This window comes from Anser cygnoides, chromosome 7 (genome assembly GCF_040182565.1).
Source record: "Anser cygnoides isolate HZ-2024a breed goose chromosome 7, Taihu_goose_T2T_genome, whole genome shotgun sequence".
NCBI classification, from domain to species: domain Eukaryota; kingdom Metazoa; phylum Chordata; class Aves; order Anseriformes; family Anatidae; genus Anser; species Anser cygnoides.
Window position 1 is genome coordinate 23,377,234 of NC_089879.1, and position 15,756 is coordinate 23,392,989.

Here is a 15,756-nt window from a genome sequence, read left to right on the forward strand (position 1 = left end):
TCCTGTAGTATTGTGGGATTTCACTTTTGGGAATCCAAGGCCTATATGGATTAAAAACAGAATTAAAAAAAAAAAAAGAGAAAGGTTGCGAGTTACACTTCTAATTTATTCTTCCACTGGTTCTTTAAATATGTCTTTTAAAAAATTAATACGTAATTTTCATGAATCTTTTAAGAAAGACATTTAAACACAGTGAGGGGGCAGGAAAGTCCAAGACAATGGGCACAACTGTAACACAGTCCAACAAAATAAAAAGACCTTTTGACATAATCAAAAGATCATGAGAAAAAGTGTTATTATGAGAAAACAAAGAAGAGTTGTCAAAGTAAAAGACTAAGCACATGCCTCCTCCTTGCAGCTTTCAACAAGGAGAGTTAGCAGTTCATAAGAATAATAGAAACCTGGCCAAGAGCCCAGGTCTCTGCTGCTACAGGTCATGACAGTTACCTAATGCTACAGAAAACCACAGCAGGAATTATAGATTAGGTGACTTCAGAGACTGACTGGTTATGACCCCAAACACAAAAGAGACACAAGGAAACAGCTGAGAAATAGCTGCAGCACTACCAAAGATGAAAATCATGCTAGTTCAGTGAGATCCCAGCAGAGTAAGCCCACACAAAGAGTGTTCTCCCCAGCTGTTTTTCAGATGGCTGAAACAAGGGATAAAAACATGAAATGGCTGGCAAACAACACAGCAGCTATAGCAGTGCAGCACTTTCAATACGTCTCTTCTTTTTTCAGGATTTTAAATAGTTTACATGTCTGTATTATCTCAAATTATCAACCTTACCTCAAAATCATGGCTATATCTTTCCTGTTGCTAATAGAAAAGAGAACTCTAGCTAGATATGCATTATGGATCAATGCGATACAAAAGAAGCATTGAATTAGCTACTTACTGGATGAGCTAATATTTCTGTTCACCATTATGCTCTTATAAACAGAACCGCCACAAAGAAAATCAGCACCAATTTTGGCACAAGCAGATTTCTGGTAATCCAGCACAAATGACAGCACGATGCGCTAGAAAACAACGTGTTCCAAATCTCTGCAAGACTCAGCTACAAAGTTAATGTGAACACAGGGCAGGGAGTAGGAATGCAAAGGAGATAATATGCAAAAGCAAAGTAGCACACAACCTATCAATATAGAACAAAGCAATTGAATTTGGTATGCAGAATCATATGGAATTACTGAGGCTTCCTCAGAAATGGTAAGTACAAAGGCTGCCTGTTCTGAAAGAACCAAGAAATTCTTCAAGCAGATTATCATTGAAAGAATAAGGAAAGAAAGAAAACCAGGCATAAGGCATCAACAAAGCTGGGGAAGATCATATCGGTTAGGAGAGAGCGGATAGAAAAACTCAGATAACACAACCTTAGAGTAATTAATATCCTTTCTATTGTAAGTGGATAGAGCTGGAATTCCACGCCAGAGTGCACACCCATTGTAGTATTGTATCAACACCTGAGGAAACCATCACAGCTTTACAAAAAGGTACAGTATGTATAATTCCCATTGCTGTGAAGAAAAAGAAAAGCAAGAGCTTCTCAGGCACCAGGACTCAAAACTGGCACCAGAAAGGCTTAAAGCTCTTGTAGCTCTTGTCCAGCCTGGGCTGGCCAGACCAGCACTGCACAGTGATTTGGATAACTTGCTGTCACTATACATCTGCCCAGCAGATTTCCTGGGTGGCTGGGAAGCTGCTCAACCCTTAGGTGAAGACCACGGTCATGATTCAGTCTCCCCCCACTATTTTTTTGGTCATGTGTTTAACAATTACAAGACAACCGCTGCTATAAAATAATTCAGTAGGAGTCTTACTTGAGAAATTCCCTTAACATGAAGTCCCCCTTAGCATCAAGATGCTCCTTGGACACATACATCAAAACAAGACCGCTTCCCTCTGAGCGCAGCTGCTTGTTGGAGCCTCCTGTTTCGAATCAGCGTGACTGTGATAATTTCCTGGAGAGCCAAATGGATGAGGATTACTCTCCATTTGGAAGCAATCCTGTTTGCGCACCCCTGAGGGTAATGGGAGGGAAAGGCACTCTAACCGTACGGGTCCAGTTGTGGCGAGGAGATGACTGCTGACAGCAGAGAAGTGGCATGGGGCGACTCGTCTGTCACGCACACTGCGGGGCTGAGGCTTGGCACGGAGAGCTGGCTCGCTCACCCCCAGCCTTGGGGACCGGAGTGTTTCTGGATCCAATTTAGGGAGTGATGCAGTCTGAGCCCCAAGCGTTTAAAATGGAGAATTCAGAACAAGTAAGACACAGGTTACGTATATAGGTTTGGCCCCAAACCTAATATACAACAGACAGAACAGCGGACAAAGCAGCAGTTCCCTCTATCAAAACCAGATATTCTGGACAGGTCTGTTCGTTAGTTTTTTGACATTTGGGGGAGAAGATAAAATATTTTAATTTACAGGCATACGTAAACATGTCATCTTCAGCACTGTGTGTCATTTTTGTGCTGCATCTGTTCCCCTTGTCTGTGTTGCCTTTAACTGGCCAAGTAGGAAAACACACAACGAGGAGCAAACTAGCTGCTCTGTCCAAGCAAGACTTCCTAACAGAAGGCGACCAAGCCTAGCAGTGAATTCAACACTCTTAGAAACACTTTCGGAGGATGCTTTTTCTGCTTTCTCAGTTTCTGCACTGATTAAGGAGTGACTTGTGTGACTTCTCTTCATTTGCACATCATTGTCCATCATACAAATAAATTGAGCTCACGCCCTTGACCTCTCGAGAAAGCTGCTTTGGGTTTTAGTAAAAATAAAACCGCTCTCTGTGGTAACAGAAGTCTCGATGTGGCTCTCTAACCCATGCCATGTGAATGGCAGGCACATCTAAAGGTTAGTTCTCATATTATGAAATTACTACAGAGTATTATGGAAGTTTAACATTTGGGGTTAACATTCATCTGTAATTTGTAAAGTGGTTCATACTATCAAGTTTTATTGACTTTATTGGAGCAAGGACTTGATTAAGATGAGAGAGTCTCTTAGGACGAGACAGGGAAGTGTTAAAATGCTGACCTATGCATTCTAATTGAATTTTAGGTACCATATGCATTACTGGATTCATTGAATGGAAGGTAGTCATCGCCTGATACATCAGCTCTAGGGAGCAGCAAACAAACAGAGGTTACAAAAGGATACATGTGATTTGTAGTTCTACATTACTACCGTTTAAATAATAAAGTGACTAAAGATTTTTAAAAATATTTTTAGCTCTTGTATTTCATGTACATGTGATAGCTCTTCGAGACTACCCCATTTTAATTTTGGCAAAAGCCCTAACTGACAATTCCAACAAATACCAGAATAAAAGCATGATGTTTATCAAGACAATTAGTTGACTGGAGGAAATGATGCCACTGTTAATTCTTCCCTACCACCATCTTATTACGAAGGCACCAGGAAACAGAATTAATGAATCTTTAAACGACCCCTCTCCCAGAGATCATATTAACAGTGTGGTCACTGTTGCAAAAAAATAACCACTAAGGAGTGCTGTCAGAGCTATTGACAGTTTTACCAGCATCATGCTGGTGTGTGTTCTGAAAAGAGGAAGTGTGAATCTTGTTAGAGGTCATTAATGCAGAAGATCACGAAAGCAAATTTCTGCTGAAAGACAAATGGACAACCCTTCATTCACTTCTGGGCAGGGGACAGGGGAAGGAATAAAAAGTTTCACAAAAAAAGTTTCACAATTTAACTGAGGAGAATTGAAAGCCAGATAGACGCGTTGTTGTTTTTGTTTGTTTGTTTGTTTGTTTTTAAATTATGATTATCACAATGGAAGTTTCCTGGCAAAAGGAGACTGTTCCAAACATGAGACTGGATGGATGTAAACTATTCCTCCTTAGCCAGCTAACACAGTATTTACCCATTCTGTGGCCCCAAACACTTTGGGACATCAAACAGCATGGTGCTACGCACACACCAAAAAAAAAACAACATTTTTATCTTCGCAGTCAGGACGGAGCCTAAACCTCGGTCTAACTGACCCCAGGGTGAGTGCCCCAGTCAGTGCTGCTGGATAAAAAACAAGGAGGGAGAAAAGGAGGAAGAATCGATGATTTTGGGACTGTAACTGAAACTTGTTGGAGATCGCTCCTGTCCAGCCCTGACGCATCCAAAGGTAATATATCCAAATTATATACAACTTCCCAGTTGTATCACAGCACAGGTTTAGGTGCACAGCCTACAGTTGAAGTAGGTTTTCTCAAGGCAAGATTTCTTTACTAAGGTTTTGAACAAGCAAGAAAATAAAATGAAATAGCTTGCTTAATAGTATATACCCACTCTAACTGTTTTAACTAAAAACTACTGATTTTTTTCCTCTCACTTTGCTTTTATAGAACCCACAGAATACAAAAATATACAAAAATAATAACAGAATATATCAATATTTGAATAACATGTTGACAATAATTTTAATTTATATACCTATGAAATTAACATAACGTTTAGAACATGCAATCTGGGTTGCTGTAATGTTTTAAGGCATTCACCTGTCAGATTCATAACTTTTTTGGAAGAGCAATAAAACCAAACTGTATCGAAATCTGAAAAAAAATACTAATGTGTATTTTAGTAATTACGTATTCCTGTCAACATTTCTACTAACTTCCTATTATTCACACACAATGGGTAGTGTATCTTCAGTGTATCTGCAATACATACTGACATGACAAAGCAAATTCAGAGTCAGCAAATTTAGTACCTTGTACCATGTGCTGAAGTAGCACAGTCTGCGTGAATTTGGGTTTAAACTGGTATGCTCACAAATTGTTTCCCTGATAAAAAAAAAACAAAAACAATAAAACCATGATGCTAGGAAGTAAGGCTGTGAGATGATTCTAAAAGAAACAAAAAATTCTGAGTATGGTTCATACACCAGCTGATCCTCAATAAATCAGCAAAGCTTTGAGGCAACCATTTGAATTTACATTAGCTGAAAATGTCGGCCCTTAAGCCTAAACTCCAGCAAGCAAAACAAGAGAACAAGTATCTAACTTGTGAATATTCGTCAGTTTTGAAGCTTCATTTCCCATCATATCCACAGGACAGAATCTTAATATTATTGCAACTACAGCTCTTTACATAAATCACTAAAATACTTCTAAAGCATACCAGCATACACATACAGCCCATCTCCGAAGCAGTAAGTTCAAACCCCGAGTACTGATCTGTATGAGAAATACTTTTCAGCATACACTCCACAGTGCCTCTCCAAGCAAGAGGCAGTTTTCTGCTGCTGCAACATCAATCTCACGTGCTTCTTTCACCCAGAGAAGCCTGCCCTACTCTTAAGACACTTGTGCCTAATTTTGTTGTCTACCACTGACAACTTGCGCCTAGAAGTTGAAGAGAGCTCCACCAAATCAAGTAGTAACCTCAAGAGTTCTCTGAAATGCTCTCCTGCCTTCTCTTCTCATGCATTTGTATAGAATGCATAGAAACTTCTGGGTGTTTATACGCTTGGATTGTGTGTTCACACCATCACAACTGCATGCATTAATGCTTCAGTGGGTATGCAGTCAGCACTTGGAAGTATTTGAACAGTCCACCTGTGTTTTGTTTTGTTTTACTGGTATTGGCATCATCACTTACAATACCTGCAAGCGGACCCCAGATGGTCTGTGGGACCTGAGGCTCCGTGGGCTGCACAACCCCTTCAAGCAAGGCTGTGCAACTATGAAAATAAATTACTTTATCTGTTAAAAGTCCCCTGCCTTACCCACCAGGGCTATATAAAGCTATTCATACACTTTGAGATGCTTACTACTTTGAACTGTGTGGCTCAAAATCTACTGATATTTTTTACTACTTTTTCTTTGTATTTCCCACTGCTTAGCTGCCTCAATGCTAGAGACTGAGTTTTGTAGCCAAGTCCTTCCCTAACGGATCAAGTTTCAAGTTAAATAAAAAAGTGGGGGGGTGGGGGGAGGGGGAAAGCTTTTCACTATTTGATTTATCAGATCAGTAACTGCAAGGTGGAACTCAGAAAGGAAAAATTACATCCTCAGTTTGTCTGAGACTTTTACTGGAGTTACAGAAACTTTTTTTTTTTTTAACAGGGAAATACATTGCCAGGCAAGACCAACAGAGGTCTCCCTGGAGTTGCTACATCTCTGTTTCACACCTTGGGTATTCAGCAGTTGCTGCTGTCCAGTCCTGAGTGCAAATCCTCCTTCTAGTCCCCAAATTTGACAAAGAGGGGGGTGCCCTGGCATTTTGGCATTACAGCCACATAGTGGACTTCAACAAGGCAGCATCCACACTAGCCACATTTTACCGCTTTGCATCTCATTTAGAAACAGATGACGTTCTGAGGCAGGCAAGGCAATGTAGATACTTTAACAAGGATTCCTACTTTAACCATGGGTTCAAGTGTTACAGTCATGTAACACAAATTTTGTTGTTGTTTGGTTTTGTTATTCATCTGTTTTTATTATTATTATTATTATTATTTGTTTTCTATTTAATCTAATGCTGTTTTATTTACTCATTTGTTAAGCTTCCCCTAAGCAATCCCTACAAAAAGGGTTAGGCCCATTTTTCACTTAGTTCTCTCCTCTCATTTCAATGATTTCGATTCTGACCACAGCCTCTAAGGCATGAATTCCTTCATGAAAAAACTTTTGTTAGACAATTCTTTGTTTCACCTAAACAAGCTCCCAGCTTCCAACAGTTTGCTGCTAGTGGCCAGAGACAGCTTCTAGGCATTTAACTTTTAATGAATTTTTATTCCATAATCACATCCAATTTCCCCTTACACCTCCACGAACACCAGCCAGCAATGCTGCAACTCACTGCCTCCAGAACCACCTGCTTCTGGTTGCTTTCAATCTGCAAGTCTTTTAAGACACAGCCAGCAACAACTTCCTACATATCCTCTTTGGGGTAGTCATAATTTATTACCTGCTTTCATGCAGGCATCAAATGGTCACTTCTCCAGCATGAAGAGCCAGAGCCTTATTCGCTCCATGGCGCTGGTTATCCCCACTGCTCTGAGCCTCCCTTAATCCCATTCAGTCTGGTAACAAACACTCTTACCAGAGATGCACTCTGGTTAATTTTTCATCCTTCCAAAACCCCTTGACATTATATTTTCCCCCAAATTATATTTTTGATAGGTAACCAACACCGAACTGGCATTTTTGTCGAACCACCTAAAATAATCACAAGCTGTTTAATTTCATTCTAACTTCACTCTCATGAAGCTTTAACCTACTGAAAGTGCATGCCTCTACTTCTATTATTAAAGTGCATGCCCCACTTCTATTACTCTCTTGCATACAAAGATATATTTTAACGTTTTTTCTCCCAGAAGCAACTTAGGCCACTGGATAAGACCAATGATGACATCCATTACAGTTGCAAACTCAATGCAAACAACTTTAAATTAGAAGACTCTGTCTGAAAAACTACCTTATTGCCTCCCTTTTCCTGTTTGTTAACACAGGAAAATACACTTCTCACATTTTTTAATTTTCTTAACACAAAAGAAAAATAACATCCTTTTATCTCCTCAAAATTTTCTTCCAGTCTTTGCCAACTTCTCAAAACAATGACTCATTTGCAGCCTGTGATTCAAAAAAAAATGAGGTATGATCTATAATTGCAGGGGTTTTGTTCATTTTTCATGCTGCAAACTTGTACATTTAAATTTTTGCATGAAGCTTCTCAAGCTCTGCTTTTTAAGTGTTTTTTGTTTGTTTGCGTGTGTGTGCTTTTTTTAAGGACTGTGAAGCTTTAAGGTCTGTGAAGCTGTACAGGTTGGTTGCACATCAACTGTATATATTTTATCTTCTCCCTAACTGTAGTCAGTGGAACCTTCATCATATATTCTGATTAAAGCTGTTTTTTTCTTTTCCCCCTTGTATATTGAGTCTTCCTCCACTACCTTAGTACAATAAACTCCATGTGTTCAAATCTCATGCAACAGACCACCAGAAGAAATAAAAAAGTGAAAATCCTCAGCTACATAAAAGTAAATTGTGATTTTTTATTGTCATTCTGCTAAGCCTTTTAAGTTTAGATTTTTTAAGCTTTCTTATGCTTTTCTTTGCAACTACGATACTTGCAGGCTTGCTTTTAATGAAAGCTGTGGTTCACACCTAACTATATGAAACAAGTGATAAGATGAGAGGAAATGGCCTCAAGTTGTGCCAGGGGAGGTTTAGGTTGGATATCAGGAGAAATTTCTTTACTGACAGAGCTGTGTGGCATTGGAACAGGCTGCCCAGGGAAGAAGTTCAGTCCCCATCCCTGGAGGTCTTCAAGAAACATGTAAATGTAGAACTTGGTAGCATGGTTTAGTGGTGGACTGTAGTACCAAGTTAAAGGTTGGACTAGATGACCGTAGAGGTCTTTTCCAATCTGTATGATTCTATAAGGAGACACCAAGAAAAAATATTTTAAGACCCTCTACAATACAATTTAATGAACACTAGAATTGTATTATTAATACTTTCTACTTTAAGAATGCACAAAAAATAATACAGTCCAGATCCTGTGGTTATCTGACTGCTCACTTTTCTCTGGAAAAGGCTCAGTATCAACAAAGGAGGACAGCTTTGAACTCCTTCAAGAAGCTGCATCTCCAGAAGACCACAGCAATAAGAGTCTGACAGCCTATGTGCCTGCTTAGGTACCTGAGAATACTCTGAGAAAAGCGGAGGCTACTCCTAAAGCTCTTTCAAAAGAAAGCAGTACTTCCCTATTCATAAAGTGGTTATTGGAGAATATTCATTTTTAGAAGGCCTGAAATAGACTTGATCTAGTCACCAAAGCTATCCCCCCATCTGCCTACTGGGTATTTCTCATAGTTCATGATGCCCCAATGCCTTTCAGAATAAAAAACACCTGTCCCTTATGAACAATATTACACGGACCTTAAATATCATCACATAACTGAGCATGCATTATCAAAATACCAGTAATTTGGATGAAGTTACGGACACAATCTTTTCTTTAACATACTACTCATCCAGTACGGTCACTGCTAAGCACTAATTATTTTGTTATCGAACGAAGTACAGAAGTGACATTTAAAGGTATTAGAAGGCTTTCAGAATAATAATCACCTACTTTCTCCTGATCACTATGTTCTGAACATTTTATTCATGCCAGGAATTTCCCATTCTTTCTTCATGTTCTGTATAAGCTTAAAAATCTCAAAATTCTTCCTGTTCACAACACAAATCTCGTATATCAGAAACAACTTTGCAGACTAAGGTAATCTTACAGCATATAAACTCATAGATGGATTGTTAGTTTATGACTAAAGATTTTTAAATTATTCTGATGATATTAATGTGCAAATCAGCAGCACCTTTGATGGATTACAACAAGCATTCATGACATCCTAAAACTATTAGAAATCTCTCCCAGCACAGCAATGGATTTTGCATTTCCCTAGCCTATGCCACTGGATACTGTGCTTTTATAGCTTCCCAAACACTCCACTAACAGTTCATGAGTCTTGGGCAATGCCTTGCATGACACAGCAGTCACATCTTGACCTCATTTATCTGACCCTGAGACAAGCAAGAAAAGGCCACTGCATACCAAACCTGCCCCATTGCCATGATTGCACTATAAAGCACAGCAGTGCTGAGACTGGTCATCGGTCATCGGAGGAGAAAGGATGTTTTCTGTAGACTTAAGGGTTTAGGATAGTTTAGAATATGGTATCTTTCGCAAGCTTAATTTCTGAATTTACATTAGATTCCTGTTGTAAAAATGTTATGTCTTTTAGAGGCAATTTTGGTTTACCCATATATATACACAAGCCTTAACACATTGTTTTCTATGTATGTATGTATCACTTTTGTGAGATTTAATAAAATACAGACCTTGTTAATAGTGGAGAAATATTAAAATTATGGCTGTGTTTCTCTCCAGAACATTTTCCATCAGTAAGGTACACTTGATGCTCAGAAGTCGGCTCTGTGCAAGGTAAAACTAATCAAAAAAAAGTCACAAACTGTCAATCTGTGGTCACAAGACAATCAGGTAGAAATATTAAATAGGGACAAAAGCTAAAATCCAAGTAAAAGAAATGTAAGAATATTATACACTCAGAAAAAGGTATTGGAATTAAATGTCAGATTAAATAGTGAAGAAAGTAAGTCATACTAAGTAGCCAGCTAATAAAAATTAACGCAAGTTGTTCGCATGATGCAGGTACTTATTACCCCCAAGTTCTGATGCTGTAATACTAAATAACATTTGTAAAACAAGAGTCAGGTCACCAAAATCATAAACCCCAGCAAATACAGTCATTTTAATGGGTTTCTGACTTTTTGAACTATTTTGAGTCATTTTCAAGCTTTATCACAAAAGACTGGATACTTGTCATTTTCACTTCTTTGGATCCTCGCAGACTCCTGTTATCATTTTTATTTACTTTAAAACTGAGCTCTTTAATAACCCAAATACTCTCAGATATCCAAAATTTTCTGACTTAATAACAGAGTCACACTAATGTCTACACCCACCCACAGATAATTAGTTATATGCCATGAGATGATAAAGGGAAATGAGCACAGATTGTATAAAATAATTTTTCCAGATAAAGAGTAAAAAAAAAAAAAAACACTAAACTATAGACAAAGAAAGAGGGTGAGAGAGATAATGCATGCATGAGCATAAGCAGGACTTATTAGAATAGTAATTTTATACTACTAAACTAACTTCTTTCTTATTCATGTCTTTAATGGCTACTGAAAGATTCACATGCTTTTATGCTGATGTTTTACTACATTTAAATAGATTTAAGATCCATAAAGGCATAAGTGAAACATAGTGTAAGGTCAAAATACAAAACTGTTTGTACAGCCACACTTGATACTGTAAAATTTAAGGAGAATTAACATTCCTCAGTTCCCCATTCCTCTATTTCTATAAAATGAGGTGTCAGGGGGCGTGGGTCGGAACTGGGAAGGAAGACCAGGCACACACACGGCTGGGAGGCAGCACAAGCAGGGGCAATGGGTATGCCTGAGCTTAAAATCCATCCCCCAAGAAACTGACTTGTTCCTTGTTACTAACTGTGTTAAAGCTACCTAATATCTTCTTTGGATCAAGCTATTTTACTCCTAAATCTCTGTTGTATTACCAGTCATTTAACAATTTCCTATCCTACTACTACAGACTGATACAACAGATTATCATCTACTATTTCAGTAGACTTTACTGAACACAAAACACATGAGATGGTATCAGTTACAGTTTCCACCTAAATAAACTTTCTGCCTAAAGGCCCATAGTTTTCTCTTTAAAAATTACTCATGTATACAATCCTTTAATCTATATAACTTGAAAGGTGATATAAGCAAGCATAGGCTAACTTTATTTATATGCACACACACAAAACTAATGTGTACATATGCATGAGTGTAATTCACATAGACAAAACTGCAAATAGTTGATTTTATATGATATACACAGCAGATGGGTTGTGTAAACCTAGTTGGGTACCAGGTATTTCTCCTCCTAATTATTTCTAGATACTTAAGGGTTGGAGTTGTATGTTTCATCCATGTACAACTCCATGAGCCAGAGAAAGCTCTCATCAACCACATTTTCATCGCTGCTAGCTTTTGGGGATGATTCTTGTCCATTTTTGTTGTTTTCATTACTTGATAATTGCGCCAGTCCATGTTTGTATGCCAACACCACAAGCTTGTATACACAGTATGGTACACTACTCATTTTTCCTGAATGATTTTTTTTTCCTGAATTTTTTTTTTTTTTTTTGGCTTGGAAAGTATACACTTGTCCTTATCTGTAAGTCAAGCTGTTGTCAGGTTTAACATGATGAAAATAAACATTTACTTTGCTATTGCTGAATAGCTCTTTTTTTGAATAATCTTATTTACAATCCTTATCTTATTTTCTGGTAAGTTGCTTGCTTACACAGAAAAATAAACTGTAGTTTGATTAAAGATAGCTGTTTTCCTACACAGGAAAAATAAATAATACACTTTGAAAATATTTTAAGACTTTACAATTTATTGTGTATTTATTATTCAAACTAGTGAATCTCCCGCATGTGGATTGGCTGAATGAAGTTCTCAACACACCACAAAACTAGGTTCTCTACGTACACAAACTGTGTCCTGTTACACTTTGTGGTAAAGATCAGAGATTAACAGCACTGCTGATGTGCCACCTAAAGGACTCATTAAAAAATGTTGGGAGAAAAAATGCAAGGCCCAAGTAGATCTAAAAATATATCAAATTTTATACTAGGAATGAAAAGAACAATTTAACTGAAGTATACCTAAAGCAGCAGCAAATTTGAATGAAAGGAAATTATTACTGAAGTAAATGCTTGTTCACAAAAGGAGCATTTCCAGTAGCCTGATCACTAAGATCACTTGGGTATCATGCAGATTCAGTACTGGTAAAGATTTAACCTTCTCTTTATTACCTCTTGCTTGTTAGGCTAGGAAAATTGGTCTACACTGGAGAAAATCAGAAGGTGGGTTGGCTACCCTAGCGCACACGTTGTGAACACTCAGTTTCACACACAGTGGCACATCAGATAGCCAAAAAGGAGAATTCAGTCAAATGCACAGTTTATGTCCAGACATAAGATGCAACTCAAACGTCAGGGATGGGGTGCCTTCCTCCACCTCTGATACCATGGATGTGAAAGTATGCAGGCCGAGGCCAAGAAGATGCAGGAAATTTCACATCACATCACAGACACTGAAAAAAGTTTTTCTTCTTGTTTGTAATTTATAAAACCTAGGACAAAAATTAGTTTTTAAGCCCTTTTCTAAGATATTAGGACAGGGAATCTGAGAGTTTATACTCTTGGGACAAGTTCTGACTATCTATTGCAAGTCAGTGTAATGAGAAATCTAAGTTTCACCCAAAGCTCAACTACCTTAGGGGTTAGGTTTCTTTTTTCTTTTGTTTCTTCTTCTTCTTTTCACTGGATTTGTCTGCAAATTCACCTCAGGTACACTATACGTCTGCAAGAGTTAAGACATTTTATTCAGAGAATTCTGACTTTCAAATACAAGTTTCTTATATCTATTTCCTCACAGGAGAAACAATTTATTTTCCTGTAAATCCTGTAGCTGCTGGGTAACAACGGAGTGTGTTGGACTAGCCCAGCCTGCAGCAGTCTTCCACGTGCTTGTAGAACCTGTACCATTAATATTGCTCAAAATTGAGCACAAACACAGCACTCTACCTATTGTCTGTCTGCTCAGAAATACACAATGGGACACAGCTGAGAGAATGTTTTTAAATGAAATCATCTTGATACTGACCTATAGCTGTTACAGTAAAATATTGGGACTAAGTCCAAGTTGCACATTCCTCACTTGCATTAAAATGGCCATGCTTCTGCAAAATAGATTTTAGGCAAATAACAGCAAAATACTGCTATAGTATACTGAGGGTGGCTTCTGCCAAGGTTGGAGGATCAAGCTTCCAGTTTATAAGTAAGCAACTAATTTTAAGAGTAAGCAACTAATTACAGGAAGGAATATTTTGCAATGTATATGCATCATCTGAACTGATGTTGGGTGTGATTAGAGATCACATTCCATTAATAGAATAGCACGTAGCTAACAAAGCAGGGAAAGGTAAATACATATGTGTTAAATGGTAAACGTGAATGTTAAAAATATATTTGTCAAACTGAGATATTATAACACAACAAATGTTGACAAGTTTTGTGGTTTTTTTAATAGTAAATGCCAATCTCTACCCATTGTAAAATAAATCTTGAAATATGAAGCACTTGCCCACTTTATCTAATCAAAAATAAGCAAAATTCAATTGTTCTTTGAATTGCCTAAAATACAAAGATTGCATAAAAATTTCAAGCAGACTAGAAGGAGACAGACTTAGGCTTTCATGCCAGGTTCTTGTAATCTTGAAAGAATCACAGATTCACAGATTCACAGATTTCTCTAGGTTGGAAGAGACCTCAAGATCATCGAGTCCAACCTCCGACCTAACACTAAGTACTCCACTAAACCATATCCCTAAGCTCTACATCTAAACGTCTCTTAAAGACCTCCAGGGATGGTGACTCCACCACCTCCCTGGGCAGCCCGTTCCAATGCTTAATAACCCTTTCGGTAAAGAAGTACTTCCTAACATCCAACCTAAAACTCCCCTGTCGCAACTTTAGCCCATTCCCCCTCGTCCTGTCACTAGGCACGTGGGAGAATAGACCAACCCCCACCTCTCTACAGCCTCCTTTCAGGTAACTGTAGAGAGCGATGAGGTCGCCCCTGAGCCTCCTCTTCTCCAGGCTGAACCAGCCCAGCTCCCTCAGCCGCTCCTCGTAAGATTTGTTCTCCAGACCCCTCACAAGCTTGGTCGCCCTTCTCTGGACTCGCTCGAGCACGTCCATGTCCTTCCTGTAGCGAGGGGCCCAAAACTGAACACAGTACTCGAGGTGCGGCCTCACCAGAGCCGAGTACAGGGGCACAATCACTTCCCTCGACCTGCTGGCCACACTGCTTCTTATACAGGCCAGGATGCCGTTGGCCTTCTTGGCCACCTGAGCACACTGCTGGCTCATATTCAGCCGACTATCCACCAATACTCCCAGGTCCTTCTCGGCCAGGCAGCTTTCCAGCCACTCATCTCCCAGCCTGTAGCTCTGCTTGGGGTTGTTGCAGCCCAGATGCAGGACCCGGCACTTGGCCTTGTTGAACTTCATGCAGTTGACCTCAGCCCATCGCTCCAGCCTATCCAGATCCTCCTGCAGAGCCTTCCTGCCCTCGAGCAGATCGACACACGCACTTAGCTTGGTGTCGTCTGCAAACTTACTGAGGGTGCACTGGACGCCCTCATCCAGATCATCAATAAAGATATTAAAGAGGACCGGCCCCAGTACCGAGCCCTGGGGGACTCCACTAGTGACCGGCCTCCAACCAGATTTGACTCCATTCACCACAACTCTCTGGGCCCGGCCATCCAGCCAGTTTCTAACCCAGCGAAGCGTACGCCAGTCCAAGCCCCGAGCAGCCAGTTTCTCGAGGAGAATGTTGTGGGGAACGGTGTCAAAAGCCTTACTGAGGTCAAGGTAGACCACGTCCACAGCCTTTCCCTCATCCACCAAGCGCGTCACTTGGTCATAGAAGGAGATCAGGTTCGTCAAGCAGGACCTGCCTTTCATAAACCCATGCTGACTGGGCCTGATCGCCTGCTTGCCCTGCAAGTGCCGCGTGATGACCCTCAAGATAATCTGCTCCATGAGCTTCCCCGGCACTGAGGTCAAACTGACAGGCCTATAGTTCCCCGGGTCTGCCCTCCGGCCCTTCTTATAGATGGGCGTCACATTGGCTAGCCGCCAGTCAACCGGGACCTCCCCCGATAGCCAGGACTGCCGATAAATGATGGAAAGCGGCTCGGCCAGCTCCTCCGCCAGTTCCCTCAGTACCCTCAGAAACACTTACTATAGCTGTTCTATAGAAGGTTGATTTTTTTTTTTAAATAAGTTTGATAAATGCAAGTCCACTGCGATAGAAAAGGAGATGGGTACCTACTACTCCATGAAACCTGTCAGTAAGTAATTATACAGACAATACCTTTCATGCAGGATATGTGCAATAAGCCCTGAAAAGCAAATGAACAACATGCCCTGCTCATATAACTGAGGACACGTAAAAATAAAAATAAAGAGGTACTTTTGCAGAGAGATGGAGCTGTGAGGACCTAAAAAAGAGACAGTTATACAGTTTGTTTTAAGG

At 39.6% G+C, this 15,756-nt stretch overlaps 1 protein-coding gene across 14 annotated transcripts in view; it reads right to left on the reverse strand.

Annotated features, from left to right (window-relative positions):
* The window catches only part of PCDH15 (protocadherin related 15), a 738,695-nt gene that overhangs the window by 551,930 nt on the left and 171,009 nt on the right, over nucleotides 1-15,756 (reverse strand). The gene's annotated exons all lie outside the window — the stretch shown is intronic.